At 40.8% G+C, this 21,164-nt stretch overlaps 1 protein-coding gene across 1 annotated transcript in view; it reads right to left on the reverse strand.

The window, feature by feature from the left end:
• The window catches only part of vsnl1a (visinin-like 1a), a 35,035-nt gene extending 31,384 nt beyond the window's left edge, over nucleotides 1-3,651 (reverse strand). Inside the window, exon 1 of the mRNA XM_080452611.1 lies at nucleotides 3,600-3,651. The gene's annotated coding sequence lies outside the window, so the exon portion shown is untranslated. The remainder of the gene's footprint in view (nucleotides 1-3,599) is intronic.
• Nucleotides 3,652-21,164: the final 17,513 nt, after the last annotated feature.

A 21,164-nucleotide genomic window follows, 5' to 3' on the forward strand; every position in this document is an offset into this window, starting at 1 on the left:
GATTACCTGAGCCCCACTAGGGGCTCTCAAAGGGCTTTATAGACCAGTGTCAATAAAGCCCTGTCCATAAATAGGAATAACAATTGGCCTAAACCAGAAAATAATGATTGGATTGGATGTCAGCAAAGAATGATGGACCACATGATGGGGTGTAACACTGTGGGATATAGAGCTTTATGGGAGCACGCACGCACGCACGCACGCACGCACGCACGCACGCACGCACGCACGCACGCACGCACGCACGCACGCACGCACGCACGCACGCACGCACGCACGCACGCACACACAGAAACGCTAACACTAAATACATATGCATGTTTTTGCTCTGCCCTGCTGAATAGCATAAACACTGCGGCAACATATATTGATTTGATGTTGGACTGAGTCATGTCCATTATCTGTGTCATGACCACTGCAAACTGTATTACTTCAGACCTTCAAATTACACATGGCAACAAACATAGTCTGACCTCCATCAATCTGGGGCTGTGTACATGAAGTGTGTGTGTGTGTGTGTGTGTGTGTGTGTGTGTGTGTGTGTGTGTGTGTATTCTATAAAACCAGATGCCACATGACATGTACCAATGTTCCAAGCTATATACTGCACAGTAGATTACTTTCTTGACCTATAGTTGTTCCGCCATCAGAGAGACATCAAACTCCACAACAGACAGAGAGTAGTCTCCATTGACATAGTCTATCGGGATGCGGCGAGCCCCAAGACAGCAACTGCACAGGGAGACAGATGTGTCTCAGTAGAGATGTGTGTTGCATTGCATTGCATTGCATTACTCAGTGATGTTGCTAGGTTTTCAGTGTAACGAGTCCTGGGACTCATGGGTAGTCTTTTAGATGCGTCCCAGGGCAATGTTATGAGTCCCAGGAAAATTGTAATGAGTCCTAATACATTTAGTGCAGTGTTTAAGTCGTTTGATCTTATATGGTTATAATTATGGTTATGTTCATGTCCGTTTGAATTTCACCCCTAACAAATACCCCATATTATAATAAAAAACTAAACCTAATACATTTTTTTTAAATAACCTAAACTAGCAACTATTCATTCTTGTAGTGCAAAACCACGTCCCTGTCATTTCTTTTTTTTACCAGACTTTGCACGTGCGTAGTCGGTAAAACAAGATTCCGGTCTATCGGTACATTGCTTCATGCTTTGCGTTATTTCTATGATTATAAACAATGTTACATTATCTGGGTAATATATGTTGATGCATCCAAGGGAAAAACGCATCATTTGACGCAGGACGCATTGCTAACAACATCTCTGCTTAGTGCTTACCATCCATTTCCATGTCCATACAGTAGTACATGTGTGTGGGTGTGGGTGTATTGTGTACTGTAACTGTATGTGTTATTGTGTTTATACGTATGATTGCTTAAAAAATCTACACATGTTTTGCACCACATGTTTTTTAAAGTTTGTGCATTGTGCATAATGTCTGTGTACGTGCATGCAAAGACTAGACAATCCCTTGAATTTACTCAAATGGCTTATATGGGAATATATAAACCAGGAAAAGCTCATTACAAGCCAAATATACTGTAACTGCTTTATAGCTATTAAAATGCAATATAATATGCTGGAAAATGCTCAGTGTGCAAATACTTTAGGTGTCAATTACTACCTTAGGTAAGACTATCACAGACATAACATGTTCATCATGTTTTATGCTGTATGCAATTGTCTGAAAAAGAACAAAAAAACTAAAGAAAAACAGAATAGTGCATCTATGCTGTTAAAATGCTTCAATTTGCTTATGATGCCTTAAAACTGTTCCCTCATCTCACGCTATGGGGCAAACGAGGCATAAGGCAACAGTGATGAAATCCATTCCCCGCTACTGGTCTGCTCAGATGTATTTTCAAAGCTTTGCCTACAGATGATGACAGAGGGGAAAGTGTACCGCCCCCTTCCATTCTTAAAACATATCGTGTGCTATCAATTATCGTGCAACGAAACTCCTGAAATTTAGACACGATGCATCAGTTTCTTCGGTTGCCTCCAGTCAGACCACCATTACATAATAAGCTTATGTCAATGCTTGATCATGGCTGGAGAGAAGAAGCAGCCCAGCATCTCCAACTCTGAGACAATATCAAATGGGTCTCTCTGCAGTGCATTGCAGAGCAGCACACATTGACTTGAGACCTGAGTTATAGAGATCCACTAATGTCCACGTCCATGCGAAATAACTACTTTCACAACTATTAGTACTGTATCAACGACTATAGATGCAATAACTGTACTGTCAAACGAGACATTTGACAGTAGTGTGAACATCCAGCACATAAACACGTGAGGCAGGCATATTATTACGTAACATTATGTCCCTTTGCTATCCTTTTCCAATAGGCGATGACCTTGAGAGTACAGCCCAGCCAAGCTGACAATAGATGGGGATAGTACAATGAAAGTGGTTGGTTATATGTCAAACTTTATCTGCTTGCAGGTCTCTGTAATTCCGCTGCCCTCCTTCTTTCTTTATAAGAGGTGGAGAGTGCAGGTTGTGTGTGTGTGTGTGTGTGTGTGTGTGTGTGTGTGTGTGTGTGTGTGTGTGTGTGTGTGTGTGTGTGTGTGTGTGTGAGAGACATGTGTGCACGCAAAAAAAGCAGTTTTGATATAGATCTACTGCTCTGCTGCCTTGATTTAAGTGGCCAGATGGTGGCAAGCTTCCCCCAATTAGGTTTTTGTGGGGTGTGAACGTCTGTTCTGTGAACACAACAGGGGTTCGTTTTGTCGTGTCTGGAGAGGAGACTCTATATAGCCTAGTATTCCCAAACCGGCACTGTCTGTATCCCTGCTGCTTCCTCTAAAATGCCCCAACATCAGCACCACAAACGGAGCAATAATGTCTCATGCCACAATCCTCAACATAACATTCTATTATTGACTAGTCAAACAGTTTAATGAGCAATCACCCACAATCATATAAATCTCCATCTGGACACTTTTGTAATTAAATGCTGTGATATATGTAGGCTACATGCCCTGTTTATCTAAACACTAATTAAAGTAATTCTGCATGCAAATGTGCAACACTGAATGAGCTCCAGCAGAGGTTATTGGATTATAATTATATTCATGTAATTATATCCTCACTATAATACTAGCCTACTTCATAAAATCATCAACATAGCTTTTGTTATTGAAGAGCAATGTACCATAATGAATAATGAAGTGATCGCTTTTCATAAAGCAGTGGTTCTCAACCAGTGGTCCGGGGAACACCAGTGGTCCTTGAGGGGGTTCCAGGTGGTCCCCAGCTAATTGATGGAGAGTTGGTGACCAAATGGACCCTTAAAACGTTTGCCTGCTGTCTCTCCTAATGGTACCAACATCAATACAGCATGGAATTGTGGACAAAATCTCATCCAACGACAGCAAAATATTCTAAGTTTTGGGTCTGAGAGTCTAAATCTCATCAAATGGTGGTCCGTGGCTCAAATGCCGAATAAATAATGGACCTTGATATTAAAAAGGTTGAAAACCACTGTCATAGAGTAAAAGGTGTGTTAAGTGGGGACAAAATGTGTCATGCATACATACAACGAGCATCGATCATAAGAGAACATCCTACCTTGCCGAGAGTGCAACGGAGTCAACGGGTAGAAGTGTGGTCGATGTGTTTTTGGGGGTTGTTTTTTGGGGAACGCGATCAGATGGAAGAAAAAGACGCGATTCAAATAAACGTTTCAAACTTGTTCTTCGATCTCCTATAATACGACCCTCTGTTGGTCTTGTTGATCGGGGTTTTGTTTTTATTTGCAGAAAGGAAGGGAGTATCAGAGGGGTGAGAAACTACTAAAACAGCCTCGACGAAATGCACTGCTTGCTGCTGCTGCCAGTCCGAGAGATGCTGCACAACACTGTCTGTCTGCTGGAGACACTGTGTGGAAGGATGGAGTGCACAGTCAAACCGTGTGTGTGCGTGTGTGTGTGTGTGTGTGTGTGTGTGTGTGTGTGTGTGTGTGTGTGTGTGTGTGTGTGTGTGTGTGTGTGTGTGTGTGTGTGTGCGTGCGTGCGTGCGTGTGTGTGTGTGTGTGTGTGTGTACACCCCCCCCTCCCTCACTGTCAGTGTTGCCATATTTTGTGAGAAAAATAAGCAACCAGGTCTAGGAAAACAAGCCCAAAAGAAGCAACTATAGGCCACATGAGCACTTTAAACCTATGCATCGCATCGGCTATTTGAAAATAGTAATAATAATATTCAAAAACTCTTAAAATAAAATGTGGAATGTTTGGAATATTTTTTGAAACATTCTAACACAAATATGCTCCCTGGGCAGTGGACACAAAACATTTTCATGAACATTTTTGAGAACCACTGGCTAAAAATGTTTAAAATCTTTTTGGACGCAAGCCTGAATAAGCAAATACACAGAAACCTTGCATGCACACACACCGTGCGCGCGTGCGCGCGCGTGTGTGTGTGTGTGTGTGTGTGTGTGTGTGTGTGTGTGTGTGTGTGTGTGTGTGTGTGCGCGTGCGTGCGTGTGTGCACCTCCCTCGCTGTGCGAGTGTGCGTGTCTCTGTTGCATCATGCATGCATTAAAGCAAAATAAAATCTCACGACTGAAAATGTTTGTACTATGGCCAAGAAAGTCCTAATGTGTGATTTGTGAATCAGTGTGAAATAGCCCCTCGACCCACTATATCGCCGTTTAATGAACACAATTATGTAAAATTATGATGTTTTAGTAACAGTTTCCTGCTGTTCTAACATGCAGCCAACCAGGTGAATAAATCATAGATTGGGGCTTTAACATTTCAGGTTTTATATGGAATATCCGAGTTAAGATGTCATGGAAGTTGTTTCTTTCTGAACATATTGTAGTAGTTTGACCACTTCAAATGCTTCGAATCTATAAATATTAACCAAAAATTTGCCTATCTAGGCTATTTTTGCTGTGCAACATGCTTCCACATGGCTTCCATAGACTTTAATCCATGTGCATGTGCTAGTTTGGTCATGATGAGGGGCGTTCGGAATGGATTAGACCAGTGGTTTTCAACCTTTATCGCGTCAAGGACCCCCAAATTGACACATATTATTCCACGGACCCCCATTTGAAAAGATATGCCAGGGACTCAACCATTTTGATTTCTTGGGGGTCCCAATCTACACTGTATCATCATTATGAGTGTTCATTTAACTCTGAGAGTGTACAAATGGAATCAAATGGATCCATTTGTACACTCTCAGAGTTACAGACACTGAAGGGTCAATTTGGTTCCTAACTATTAATTTGGCTGGGGACCCCCTGGAGCCCCCTCAAGGACCATTGGTGGTCCCCGAACCACTGATTGAGAAGCCCTGGATTAAACTACAGTATTTGTGCAGCAGGGCGAAGAATACCAAAGTTTAGAGTGACATTCATGAAATGTATCAACATCGTTGTCAGTAGAAAATTTGAATATCTACACTGTTTTGGTGCATTATATGGTGCCAGTCTTAGTCTATGCATATGTGCCTATTATTAGGCTAGTAATATGATGCCGAATTGTCATATTTTATTAGATCAAGACTATCATGTATTTGATTGAGTCTGACTTATAAAATACATCTATGATAGTCTTGATCCAATGCTAATATTTTATAAGCCAATTATAGTCAACTATCAATAATTAAAATATTGGCCCTTATATTTTCCACGCCTCAAAAAGCACAGATCTACAAGCTCAACGATGCGTCGCGGCGGGGTCGCGGCGCTACGCGAGTACGCCTTGCTATCTTGTAGATCTGTTCTTTTTGGCGAGCAACAACAAGTCTCGAGCTAGTAGCCTACGTCATTGCGCGCGAATTCCGTCACCAAGGTACATATGGTCACCAATGTGGGTGTAACTCCGCTCGAGCGGCTGCTGAAGTTCTGTCGACAACAACACTGAACGAAACAGACTAAATAGGTCGCAGTTTGAGAACTTGTCACAACAAAACTACGTGGTAAGTGATGAATGAATAATAATGACAAACGAGGAAACGTGTGATATTGCAGAACCATTCAATAAAGGTCATTAGATAGCGAATGTTAGCAGCCACAACAAAAAACTTTGCATCATGACTATCTAACTTGCTGCGTCACAGTTGGTGTATTACAGGATAGGCCTGTGGTGGAAAGTAACTAGTACATACGTACTTAAGTACCGTTGTACTTTTGTATTTTAGTTTTTACTTTACTTGAGTATTTCCAATTTTGTATACTTTTACTTCTACTCCACTACATCTCAGAGGCAAATATTGCACTTTTACTACACTACAATTATTTGAAAGATTTAGTTACTTTGTAAAGCTAACCTTCATTAAACTTCAGCCATGGCTATTGTAGAATAGCTGATCTACAAGCACACAACATGTTGCTTTGCAATGTGAGCTTATAGATCTGCTATTTTCAAAGGATTTTTATACATTTGGAAACATGTGAAATGGGATATTGTGGATAAAGAGTACTTTTACTTTTAGTACTTAAGTGTATTTTGACACCTATACTTTGTACTTTTACTCAAGTACATTTTGAATTCCAGGCTTTTACTTGTAACAGAGTATTTCTACATTGCTATTTTGAAAAAAATTGAGTACTTTTCCCACCACTGCAGTAGGCTATTATAGTGTCGATACACAAAATGAAATTTATAGGCTATTTTAGTTTTACCATACCTGTGGGAGTTGAGGAAATGGTTTTCAAAACAGCTCATATCTGCTGACAGCTGGGCCTGTCAATACACCAATTAAATCACTTGAAAACCATATTTAATCATTATACTCCTATTCATGCATAACTATTGAAGCTGGTACAGCAATATAACATGATTGTCTAACTCTAATATATAAGAATAATCATTTTTCAACATATTCCCCAAATAACTTAAAATGTAGATATATATTACTTGCATGTTACATAAACATTAGCTATACCCATGTACTGTAATTCAGTGAATTTAACCACTTAAACCCCATATGGGTAGCTAACCGGAGGCCCTCAGGGCTTAGTACTAGTGTATTTTCAGTTTTTCTGTGAAAATAGCAGATCGACAAGCTCACAAAGTGACGCAACGCTTCGCTTTGTAAGCTTGTCGATCTGCTATTTTCAGCGAAAGCTTTCCCCCAAAATATGGATGATGGGGTTTAAGTGGTTAAACTGACCATGAATGCAGGCAGGAACCAATGCTATCAATAATAAATAACACAATACTACTCAATTAAAAATGTCCTTTGTCAGTGACTTTGTGAGAACAAAATGGTGCTGCATTTTTGGGTCCCGGCCCACTGTCTGAGAGAAGCACTGATTTAAAGTGATGGAGTTGTTTAGACATGCCTGAGCACTTCGTTCATCGCCAGGTTTAATGTGCCCTGTCATCTCCTATTCTTCTGGACTAATGTCATCTTTACATTGTGCATGTTGAATTATGCTGGGTTAATGTTCCATACTGTAAGTGGAGTAATTTGACAGACGGAAGATTAATTGCACTGATTCCTGTTTTCTCTTAGGTTGATGGTGCTATTCCTTTCAAGTGTTTTTGAGACTCAGCTTTGTGGGAAGGTGAGTAGCTGGATTGGGTAAATTGATGAACACATACATCCCCATCATTTTGCTTAACCACAAACTGATATTCAAATACTGAGGATGGTTCAGTAATTATGTTGAAAGAAACGACAATCATTAGGTACTCGACTACTCGTGTATTTTTCTTTACCATTTTAAACATAAACCTGTTTTATTGATCAGGCTTACTATGCTGTTTAGAGTTGCAGTGCTGTGTTATAAAGATATATTTTTATAAAGAATTTGCCGCAAATTCTATGCATCGAACTTAAAATTTGTAACTATTAAAGAATAGCCATGTTTGAAATTAAGTAATGATCACGGTTATTTGCACTGGGGCCCTGAGATAATTATTCATATTATTTTGATTTTTAGGTCAAGCATATCAACGAAAATGGATACAATTGCAAAAGAGATTAGATCCTCTAAGAGTGAGAGAGATTCTCCTTCTCCACTCTCCCCCAAATGGACAAGAACGGAGTCAGTCACTGCAAGCTACCAAGATAGGTACAGTGGTGAAAGCAAGTTTGAGTTTCCCAAGCTGTTGCAGAAAAAAGAAGGCTCCGCGTCACCATTAAAACCCTTCCAAGACAATGAAGACCCAACATACACAGCTGAGCATGCCTTTGGGTATAGACACAAAGGATATCGATGTGATGATACTAAACTCAAAGAGAACTGTGTTACAAAGGTGGCTTATTCAGACATGGACAATAAAAACTACACTGGGTCCACTGGAGTGTGTTGTACCATTGCAAAGATACACTTCGCGTGTCTGGAGGAAGATGAGAAACATCCAGTTATCAAAACAGACAAGGCTGACTCACACCCTAGAGATGATGCTGGAGGTGTGTCAGCAGAGTCGAACACTGTAGATGACACAAGGGCTGATGCTTCCACTCGTCATGATTGGGAACAGCTGGGGAAATCACTTGACTACTGGTTCCCCGTTACGGGTGGAGCTTTTCCACAAAAGGAAGAAGACAGGAGATGGGGGCAAAACAGCAGCAGTCATATCGGTGCAGTCGGCCCTAACGCAAGTGAGCTCTCGGAGGTCAAATGTCAGACTGAATGTGTGGAAGATACTGTCTTTTATGAATCTGCTGAAGTCAAAGAGTGTAATCAGATGGGTGATGAGCATGGGTGTAGTGCAGATGTATCCCCCAACAAGGAGGAGGAAGAGGCCAAGTGCTGCTTGTCTCACAGTGATTACATGGGCTCTAAATCATTCTGCTCACGCTCTGAAGTGAGACCCCCAGGGAACCTGGCAGGAGCTGTGAAAAATGAGGTGAAAAATACAGCCAGATGGAAGACTGATGTGAAAGGAAATGCAACTGTCCGTGATGAAGGCCTAATTTATGAGTACAGCAGGGACGATAAAGATTCCACCCCAGATCCTGTAGTCGAGACAGCTGACTGTGCTGAGGTAGCCATTGTTCCTTGTGATGTGATATTGGCCTCAAATGCCATGCACATCGGGGCTGAGCTTAGTCTGACTGTTGAGACTGATGATCTCTGTAGTGTAGCATGGTGGCACGCAGCTGATGAGATGACAGTTGAAGTTCAGAGTGAAACAGCGGGTCACAGTGCTGAAACTCTGCCTGCAAGCAGCAGTCAAGGAGATAATGAAGTGGGCCTTTATTGTGTAATTGACCCTGTAATCTGGAGCCGAATTGAGGCAGAGAAGAAGCGCCATGACTCGGCGAGCCCCACAGGTGTAGAGCCACCCACCTCATTAACACTCTCCACAAAACACACTCAAATTCTGGAATATTCTTATTCTCAGCAGTACAAGGGTAAGATGGAGTTCATGTGTCAGTCATCCACCGAACAGCAGCATTATCCTTTTACCCTCAGTGAGAAACACAGCGAGCTGGGCAGCAAAGAGGCCTGTTATTGGGAATCAGAACCCAGTAGCAGCCTACACAGGCCCGTTGAACAAATCATCACCTGTAACGAAAGAAAAGAAAACTTGAAACTTGAAACTTGCGCTGTGGGAAACCTGAATGAGAAACAGGCACCTGCTGGTTGCTTTCTTATCAGTCCAGAACACTGCAAGACACAGGAGGCTGAATATTTAACTACAGAAGTTCCTGTGAAGAGTGAGATGGCAGAGAGAAAAGCAGGCAAGGAAGTGACAAGCTTTGGAAAAGACCTTAAAGTGCACGCTAACTTTGAGAAGTTGAATAGACTGATGCAAACAAATGAAGAGCACAATGAACACATGACTGAAAAGGACTGTGCAAAGAACAAAATAAGTAGCAATAAATCAACAGTGGCTGTTGAAGGTGACCAAGTAAAAGAGTTGTCCATACTCCTTTCCACTGCAGACTGCAAACCCAGAACTGAGACATCCATGACTGAAAATGAAGACAGGCCTTTGTCCTCGTTCACGTCTCCTGCACTGTCCTACTTTTCCTCTACTAATGCAGTAGTTCCCAGTGCCCATTATTTAACCCCTAGACTGCCTTCAAATGCTGATGATACCACTCCTCAACGCAGTAATGACAGATCTGCCTCTGTGCCATCTGCTGTGGTTCTATTTGACCGCTTCGCTGGCGGCTTTGACACTTTTGAAAAGATCCAGCTTTCACCAGATGATGATGATGCTGAGGGCCTGGGGCATAGCCCTCTCCTCACCAGCCTGCCCAGTCAGTGGTTGCATACATCCCAGGGACCATGTCACCTCTCTTTACAAGCGGACGAGTGTCGCAACCAGAGAGTGATATCTGACAACAATGAATGTCAAGATGAGCATATGGAGGTAGACAGATGTATCAACATCAGAATCGGGTCCTGTGAAGTCCCCAACTCAGCTTTCTGTGAACCCTACCAGTCTGACTTGACCCCTGAGTCAAAGCAGTCCATTATCTTCAGCAAGATAAACCACCCAGACTCTGAGATCAACCGCTACACCAAGTTTGAGATGAAGGAACAGTTTGATGTGGTCATAGAGGAGATGAAGTTGTATTTTTTGATCAGTACAAATGACCCAGCTGCTGATGGGGCGCCATTATTTCTGCAAAATGGTGTTGTGAGTGAACCTGAAAAGGCCAAGACTTCCAGCAGCGCAGATCACCCTAGCAAACCAGCAATGGATTGCCCCCCAGATACCACCTCACCAGGTTGGTATTGAACAATACAATTATCCAGTATTTACCTCACATTCAGGTGTACTGGCACTCCTACTGCTTGTAAAACTGCCCACTGTGAAGACAAATGAAACTTCATGAGCTCATTACTTACCCAGAATAAAGAAATTATAGGACTGTCGCTGCACAATAATTCAATAATATCATAAGTGTCCAAATGACAGCCATTTGTAAACCACAGCAGACACCGAAGGCGAGGAAAATAAAACTTAAGTTTCGACAGTGAAAAATTCCCTGGTGTTTAACTGCCACTGTTAGTGTTTTAGATGAAACACATTGCTCATTTCCCTTGGGCAGGGTTCTGTGCACTTTCATTTAAATCAGTGCAGGAAATGGATTTTCAATCACATTCCAATGTTGTGAAAATGGGCATGATAAGTCTAAAATTATATGTTCAGAGTGAATGCTCTGTCATACAAAAAATAACCCATCTGTTCACATTACCAATTGAACTGAAAGAGGATGCACCTATGCATCTCACAATTTGATTTACAATTTAGTTTTCTGGTCATCGTATCAGAAATGAAGTTGAAATCAATATAACCTTCAGGACAGAGCAAAATTGTGCTTGGTTCCTTGTTTCCTAACATGAGGGGTTGAATGATACTTACTTAAAATATTTACTTACTCGTGCTATTCATTCATGAATTCTCTTAAGTCAGTTCTAGTCGCAAGCCTGTCATGGCATTAGTGTATCTAATATTTCTCTATGTTATTTATGTTATCTTATAAAAACGGTAGAGTCAAAATCACCAGGACAGTTAGAAAGCTGTGGTCAATCTTTAATTAGTGTACATTACATTGAAACAATGGCAATGGCACTAATTATTAAAGTATTTACACTGTGCATTCAACCCACGTCAAGCAATATCATCAGAAAAAAAAGGGAAAAGAAATAGCCAAATGTTCTGTTGAGGATATTCAGGATAAATATACGTTTAATAGTACTGTATAATAATATCATGGTTTATAGTAATAACATACGTTTCATGTGTTTGTGTTCTTCATACCTTTAATATGTAAAGTAATTGTGATGTTTCTTGTCCTATATTATCAGGAGAAAGTAATGACAGTGATGACTGTAGACCAGCTGAGCCACGCATTTCATGCGCTGCCAAGCCTGATGACCATGAACAGGAGGTACCCCTTGATTTCAGCCACTGCTGCCAGCAGGAAGATGAACCTATGTATCCTCTAGAGAAACTAAGAGGTGAGTAGTTTGCACTTTGCAGTCAGGGACGGTGCGCCATAACACATTTGTTATTAATTGTATTTATGAGAGATTAGGTAAATTATTTCACTCTGTCTCACACACACACACACACACACACACACACACACACACACACACACACACACACACACACACACACACACACACACACACACACACACACACACACACACCACACACACACACACACACACAAATGATAGCACATGTGCTTAGAATATAGGACCAGCTGGTGGTGTAGCTGTTAAGATTACCATAACCCTGTTATGTCACTGGTTTGTTCGATTTCTGCTGTGGAGACCCGTGTTGCATGCCTTCATGCCTCTCTGTTCTCAATATCCTGTCTACATAGTTAAAATCCAGAGTGTTGATTTAACTGTAAGTGTGAATCAACACTGTGGTACTGTGTGGCACCACTTTATTGTTTCTATAAAGCAAAATAAGAAATAGCACTTCTTAGGAGATTATTTTCAGGTTACTTCTTCTTGATGTGCTGGCACACAGGAGAGAGAGAGAGAGAGAGAGAGAGAGAGAGAGAGAGAGAGAGAGAGAGAGAGAGAGAGAGAGAGAGAGAGAGAGAGAGAGAGAGAGAGAGAGAGAGAGAGAGAGAGAGAGAGAGAGTGAGAGAGAGAGAGAGAGAGAGAGAGAGAGAGAGAGAGAGAGAGAGAGAGAGAGAGAGAGAGAGAGAGAGAGAGAGAGAGAGAGAGAGAGAGAGAGAGAGAGAGAGAGAGAGAGAGAGAGAGAGAGAGAGAGAGAGAGAGAGAGAGACATGTGAGAGATGTGAGAGACAGAGACATGTGAGAGATGTGAGAGACAGAGACATGTGAGACAGCTCAGATTCAAACCCAGAACATTGCAACTGTCGGGGGTCAACATATTAACTGCTTGAGCCTGCAGACCAGAAATAGGACATTTACTATGATAAAGTATCAGACAGCTGTACTAGATCTACAGCTGGGAACAAAACAGTAACAGATGTTGAACCAACATGACCTGCAACTGCCACTGTGACCAAAAATAGGGGGAAACAACTCTAGAATATGAATAGCATGCTCAGCTTTTCTGACGAGGCCAGGTGCAGATTCCCCTGCACAAATCGCACTATAAATAAAACAATTGTTTGCCCAGTTATTAAAAAATGCACAGGATATGTTTCAACACACTTTTGAACCATGTGTGTAAAACTATTCTCATTGCCCAATAGCAGGCGCCATCAGAAAACGTTAACGTTGCAGAAAAAAAGGCATTGCCGGGCACAGATTTGGTCATAAATGAATGATGTCCGTCCGATTGTCATAAAACCTATTAGTTACAGGTGTCGGAAACCGTCAAAGGTCTAGAACCCTCGCTGCTTCTAACTTCTAACAGTTGGCTTGAACCCGCAAATCGCCGCTTTGTGGCTATATTTAGATTTCTTTACAGAACACATTTTTATAATACATTTTAAATACAATTTTAAACACTTAAGAGTAAAGGGTGTGTAAGGAGTGGTGGTAGTAAAAAATAGTACAATAACCTTTACTTTTTTTCCAAATTCACTTTCCACTTTTCTGATGAATGCACAAATTACCATTTGACTACATTTATGAGCTGCAGTAAAATTATAAATCCACTATGAATGCCATTTCCTTTTACATGTCATCAAAGGGACAGATAACACCAAATTATCCAGATTATTATTATAGATGACGTTGGACTCAATATTTGACCTTTCAGATCCAGGGAGGCAGATGAGGTAAAGAAAGCATGGACTCCTTCCTTCATGTTTCTACCACACCTGGGCCCGAGTCAACGTAAGTTTTCATATCATGAGGAGAACTGACAAAAATGGTGCTCTGTCTTCCCTATTTTGGGCATTTCATTATTACACTTTAGGTGAACATTTTCAAAGAATAAAAAAAAAAAACATTTTTCAAATTTCTTTAGAACATTTTCCAAAATAATGTAAAGCTGATCTGAGCTTGTAGATCTGCTATTTTCACTATTGTTACACGCTATGTTAAAGCATTTAGGGCTTAAGTGGTTAATGTTCTCACATCTCTCTCTGCTGTGCTGTCCAGTAGAGTAGAAATCCCTTAAAAAAGAATAGGGTGTCTTTTAAATGACACAAACACACTAACATCAAGTTAGTAGAAACTGAAGCGATATCCAATCGCAACTTTCTTCTATTCATTCTCATCGCCACAGCATTTTAATGCAATGCGTGCAATTGTTTCTTGCTATTAGACCTTTTGTAGACCAGGGTTATTTTACAATATTAAAGAGATAATTAAGTATGTGTCAGTTTGACGTTATTGATTTTCCAAAAGTGTTATCAACTCTATTCCCCTGCCTGGGCGAAAAGGAGGACTCCAAATAGCAGTGTTATATCCTTCTTACCTTACCAGAGATATTTTCACTGCCCCTGTGTATAGGGGCAGTGTTGCCAAGTAAGCTTATAATAATTGACTTTGGGCTTATTTTCCTGTAAACAAGCCTGGTTCGATTGTAAATATTGGAAGTTGTGAGTTGTTAGATTTTTTATTTGTTCTTCACAACCGTTCAAGAAAAAAAGAAAAAGCTTGGCCGGGTTTCGAGCCAAAAATACATCAATCAGTACAGTCTGTACTGGCTCTGGCTGAAGTCTCAACAAGGCCCTGAAGGTGATTGATCAAGACGTATGCTGTAGTGCAGCCTACACTTGTTGAACTCTGCAATAAAATGGACTTACATGTCCCATAAGAAACACCTCTCACCCTCACATTTTGGCAGTGTGTCTGTTTCCTATTCCTTTCTATAACTGTACTCAGTTTTTTTTATTATCATGAAAAAGACTGAGCTGCAACTGTACTTGGACCGTTTTTTTCCGTCTTCACAAAATCTCTTCGCCAAAGATAGTCAATCTACAAGCTCACAACACGTTGCAACATGATGCATTGCCTATTCCAGCATGCCTAATATCCCCCCCCCCCCCCCCCCCAGAATAGGCGTGCTGGTTTCAACCTTGCAGATCTGCTATTTTTGATACTTTTGTGTGACGCTGTTGTATGATCAAGTAGGGCATTAATGAATTTTGTTAAGTAAGAATATGGAGAGAGGTTTCTGTGCCCGACAGCAGCTAATTGTTAAATATTATACTTGTGTGTGTTGCATGCAGGACCGCCTGATCAGCAGCACCAGCGAGTGCAGCGACTGGAGCCTCTGAAGACGTGCAAACGACCAATCCGGGTCGGACTGTCAAAGAAAGCCAAGACCAGACATCTGCACCCGCACCGCCCCCACCCTTACAACTGTGAAATATAAAATGAACAGGACTGTTAATGGAAGCACACCGTCAATGACAACATTCAATGTGACGTGAGTATGGATAATATTTTAAAACGACAGATGTAGGTTTTTCATACTTTCAACAACATATTTTTGTCAGGGTTTTAAGCTTTCCCATTTGTCCATCACATTTGTTTAGTGTTTAGCTCCCCCCAATCAGTTTTAATGAAGATTGCTGTGTTCCTCATGTTTTCACCCTGTAATTTCAGCTTTTTGTATAGTATTGATTTCTTCCCTGATTGAAAAGGAGCATTTTGAATACACATTTGATATGTTTGCAGTACATTTATTTTCGTGTATGTACTTTAAAGTTAGGCACTGTTTTAGACTATTTATACCTTACTGTCAGAGCCTCTGATATTTATTGTGATATTTATGATGGTATTTATGGTCTGGTTTATCTGTGATTCTGTACCTCCTTATTGTGTTGTTTGTATTCAGTACAATGCAGAATGGTCTGTTCAGTGCACTCCCTCACCACTGTGTTGTGTGGGAGTATGCAACAAGGAGGGGAATGAGTTTCAGTGTGTTATTATATTTAATGTGAGTTATGTTTAATGGGCTGATTCTATGCAGCATATCCTTGGGCGTTTCTGTGGTACTGTAGTGTTTGAAGTTGAATATAACGTTTGACCATCCCCGAGAATAAAATATGAATCATATGCAATAGAATTGTCGGACAGTACAGTAGTACAATACTTTATCCCGAGGCCAATCTAATCTGTGTTACATGTCTGTTGCTATAACACCCAGTAACCTCATGTTCAGTATGTTGATGCTGTTGTATCGTTCCTGGAAGAAAAACAAGTTTAGTTATAAATAACACTCACTTTAAACTCCTATGTCTAAATTGAGTTTGTCAGCTCTAGGCAACACATATTTGTCCAGCATGTGTATCTGAAAAGCCTTTTCGGACCCATACGGGTCCATCCATTGTTTATCCTGCAAACAAGTCCATGGAGAAGCAATGTCTCATCAGATGCTTTGCACTCTTATGCACACAACAGGTTGACAGCTATTCATGCCAGACTCAATGCTCACAGCTGTGGCAGTCAAACTCCTCAGTGCAGCAAAGACTTTTAGATTAGTAGCCTTATATTTTGGGTGGTTTCAACTGTCTTTGCAGTCTCTGGTGTAAATTTAGATGCCTCAGGTCAAATGATGAAGATGGCATTGAGAGTTCTGCTGTGGGAAAAAGTAGTAGATATTTAGTCTTTGCCTCTGGTTTTGCTTACCTATCATTTTCAGATCCTTAACTACAGTGTTAATTGACTAGTTTTGGTTATATAATCCCACTCCAAGTTATATTTTGAAACATGCATGATAAATGCCGTATGGGGGGAGGGGGGGGGGGAATTCTAGGCAGACCTACGGAGACGGACAGGTGCGTCAGAGTAATGAACTTGAATAGTAGAAGAAAGAGGGAAAGGGGAGGGGGAGTCCCGCACAATGTCTTCACTTACAAAAAATAGTAATTATTGGTCAAGATTTGATTATTGGTGCCCGATACGGTAAATGCATTATGTCATGTCCAGATAACATTTATTAATATTTGCTTTATTGTTCTGATTCATTCATGAGTGATGTTACAAGTTTTATCTAGTTTTCTACCCGTTCGTAGCATGATCCTAATGGACCCTTCGCTAAGCCCCACCCACTCTACTCTGTGACTGGTGGTGCGAAGTTAGTCACACCCAGGCCTGGCAGCGCCTGGCAATCTCTGCTTCTCACCCATTGACTTGCATGTTAAATGACGGCTTTTCCCCTTAAAAATAATCGATCATTTCAGCAGCAATAGCTTCAAAATCTCTTCTAAATCTAGTCAAAAAGGCCTGCAGTAGGCTATGCACTGGACAAATGTGCATGACATTATTTCAATAAACTAAAAACACGGGAAATGTTAGAGGGCGTAATAGCCATGGATACACGACGGTCGTCTGTCTCGACCGTCATGGATGAATTTCAACCTGGTGTTTGCACTTTCTCCATTTATAGCCCGTACATCTACAGAAACGTTCATATTTCAAACATAAAGTGCTTATCCCATGGCCACGGATGTTACATTTATGTACGGGCTCTCAAAAGTACCCGTATCATCCGTATTGTTCAATAAAAAGCATTTTAATCTGATCGGTGGCCATTTTCTCCATCTGCTTTCAGCTAAGCGACCCTATCGGTTGGTAGGTGTATTGCACTCTGATGCATTATAACTCTATGAGAAAATGGCCACCGATCGGATTAAAATGCTTTTTATTGAACAATACATAATATACGGGTACTTTTGAGAGTCCCGTGCACCATTTTAACATCCGTGGCCATAGGGTAAGCAATTTATATTTGAAATCTGAACGTTTATATAGATGTACGGACCGTAAATGGAGAAAGTGCAAACACCAGGTTGAAGTTGATCCATGATTGTAACAGGAGTTTTCATGTACCGCACGGTAAGACTACAGTAGCAGTTAATAAATAGACGAACGAATGAATGAATATACTTTAACGTGCGGAATCCGAAACAGGCAGCGCTGTGATTCTGAATTTTGTTACTATTACAGTGATTAGTGACACCACCTGGGCGAGTGAGTCGTGTAACTTTCCCGACGTTAAACTGTGTATGTGTTCAACAACTCAGCCATGCAGCCTTGCAGTTTAAACGCAGATTTCAGCTTGGGAAAATAACCCTCCAACGGTTTTGGGTACGTGGAATCTGTTGCTGGTTCATAGTCACCATTGCGTTATCGTGGTATTATTCCTGTTCTTGCTATTATGTTGCAAATTATTGTGTGTGTGTGTGTGTGTGTGTGTGTGTGTGTGTGTGTGTGTGTGTGTGTGTGTGTGCGCTTGTGTGGGCGAAATAACATTGACAGCTATGGCAGGTGACGAAAGCTTGCCAGACCTGTGCCAGGCTAACAACGGTTGCTAAGCTGGCATTGGACAATTGCTTTTGGGGTGGGGTTTAGCGAAGGGTCCATTGCATTTTGCACTGCTGTTAGGTTCTCTCAAACTTGAATCTGTTGCTTGTTCAATGTACAGTAACATGAAAGAGATATTAATGCTTCGTAAGGTGCGAGGCGACTTCAAAGTCTCTTGCCGGAGCCAGAAGGTATCTCTGGTTTATTTGAAGTGGAAATTACTCCTCCCCATTCACACAAAGAAGCCCCTTTCTCTTTATAATTCATTTAACATAAATTGCATGCTGCTAGCAAGTGTAACCATGGAGATATAAGACAAAAAAAATAAAATAAAAATCAAATTTGAAAAGATTGAAATATTTATTTTCATCCATTAAAAAATGTGTAACTCCAACATAGTGGCTACATCTTAAAGATTAGATGCAATATATATGGCAATGACTGATTAACCATAATATATATTTAATTTCTTACTTCTGGAATTAATACACCATCTCCTTCCTGTATGGATTGTGCTAATAAATCGGTCAATAAATGGATTAATAAAATGATTTTGCTCAGAACAGACTCACGTAATTACCAAAGAAGATATTTAAAATAAATATGTGGGGGGGGCCTGCTATATTGATGGATTGGATTACATTTTGCTAAAAGGTTGTGGGCAGCGTTTGTATTGTGGTAGTTGAAGCATCTCATAGTCATCATCAACCAAAACCTGCAGTGTTTTGTCAAATTGACTATAGTGGCCCTGGCCCTACTGTCTCTATAAAGCAAACATGACCCGATTTTATTTTGCAAAGTGAAAGTTATTACAGAATGGTACATCCAAACACACATGCATACCCACACCCATACATGTGTGCACACACTATCACACACACACACATACGGTCTAGTCTTTACATATTTTCTGCCTTGAACAAATCAATAGCAATCACTGGGCCACAGTGACAGAGTCGGATCATCGACTTTGGGACTAAAAATACACAGGAATATCTATCCTCTTAGAGCACAGTTGAGTTGACTCTTGGGCATTTTTCAACAATGCAACAAAAGGGCTATAATTGATGACTCTTGAACACGTTTATCACTTTTAACCAAATGTCTATTACAGTAGTATAAGTGCATTTTTAATGTGAGTGACCTCACTGTGAATGTGAGCTTTTGCACACTTTTAGAATAAAAGGATGCACAAAGACCTGGCTTGTACAGTTCTGTCCTGTATGTTCCAGTTTGGTTTTAGACACTTCAATTCATTGTGGTGTACTTCAACTACTACTGTACTTGAGATCTCGACCATTGTTTTAACCATGTAAGTCCTATTTAAAAACAGGGGGGAAAAATACTTTTTGACATTTTTTGGAAAAAAATTGCCTTTAATGACATGCCCAAAATATGGACACTAGTGTAAAAGTGCTGCTTAAGTACTGTAAGATGTGAAGTTTGTTCTAAAATAAGATATGCAAGGTTGAAAAGTGAGAGATACCTTACACTGCAGGATTCCCACTGTCTGTGGAAAAGTTTTTCCATAAGACACTGTGATTGATTGATGGCACACAGTTAGATTAAAGGTTTACACCTTTTATTATAACCTTTATTGTCTCCGCCAGGCCTAAAGGCATGGCGAGAGAGTATGTTTTACCCTCCGTCCGTCCGTCCGTCCGTCCGTGTGTGTGTGTGTGTGTCCTGTCCGTGTGTTAGCAGATAATCTCTGGCACCGTTGGCCTGATCGCTGCGAAACTGTGCACACACTCTCCCTGGAAGCGAATTCAGAACCTCTGCCTCAAATTTTTCACATGGGCCTGTTATAGCGCCACCTGGAGGCCGATTTGTGCAAAACCCATTTTTTTACATTACTCCTACAGATTTCATCCAAACGTCATGCAAATCGGTAGACAGTATCTCTATAGTCATGTGATCAACACGGATCTGTCCGATTTCCCATATTCCATCCTCATTGGCTAAGGTTCGCTTCCAAAATTTGCAGGATTGGTCCGTTTTGAACAAAATGCCTCAAATCATGAACGCAGCTTGCGATTTCCGTGAAATTTCACAAACACATTCCCACTAGGCCAAGGAAGAAATGCCACCCTTTTTCACATTGGCCTGTTATAGTGCCACCAGCAGGTCTAATTCAGCAAAACACATTTTTGGAACAAAATGCCTCAAATCATGAATGCAGTGTCCGATTGCCGTGAACGACCTAAGAATAAATGGCACCCTTTTCACATTGGCCTATTATAGCGCCACCAGGAGGCCACAATAACGTACCTGACCTGGTGGAGACCTGTGCTCCGAGGAGCACTTTTTCTAGTTCAACCAGTAAAATCACATTTAGACACACTTTTGCAAGTGCGAACAGGCCATGAGGCAGAAAAGGTACATATATTTGCCAGACATACAACACATTACAATACAAATAACAACCATAGGACATCTGTTAAAACACACCAGCTACCTAGTGAGCTCCAACGTGAGTGGAGATGTCAAGATTTAACAACATAAAAAGAACAAGAAAATAAAAACAAGCAAAAATAAAAACTTGGAGAAATTAGTGAAGCCAATTTAAGTGTGGTCTGCAGATCGTTCCACGACCAAAGGACCAAATTAGAAAGACTTCTTTTAGCTCCCTCACAATGGAATGAAGGTACAACATAATGCAGCCAAGCATTAGATCTGAGGTTAATGGTGTTTTTAAACTAGGACAAATTTGGAACAAATGTAAGAGGGGATATTACAGAGAATAGCTTTGTAAATGAAAATGTACCAATGTTGCAGCCTGCGAGATGTTAAAGAAGACAAACCCACTGAAGTGTACAAAGTGTCCTGAAAATTGACTCATTTTCATGGAATTGGTTATGAATCTCAATGCAGCATGATAAAGTTTAGCTAATGTACAAGAACAGGCGAGTCTGTAAACAGTGTTGTCATAGTCGAGCGAGTCAAGAAAAGGCCTGTGACCAGCTGTTTGCAAAAAAAAAAGGAAAAACACGACTTCAT

The sequence above is a fragment of the Gymnoscopelus braueri genome (assembly GCF_963280865.1).
Source record: "Gymnoscopelus braueri genome assembly, chromosome: 16".
Lineage (NCBI taxonomy): Eukaryota > Metazoa > Chordata > Actinopteri > Myctophiformes > Myctophidae > Gymnoscopelus > Gymnoscopelus braueri.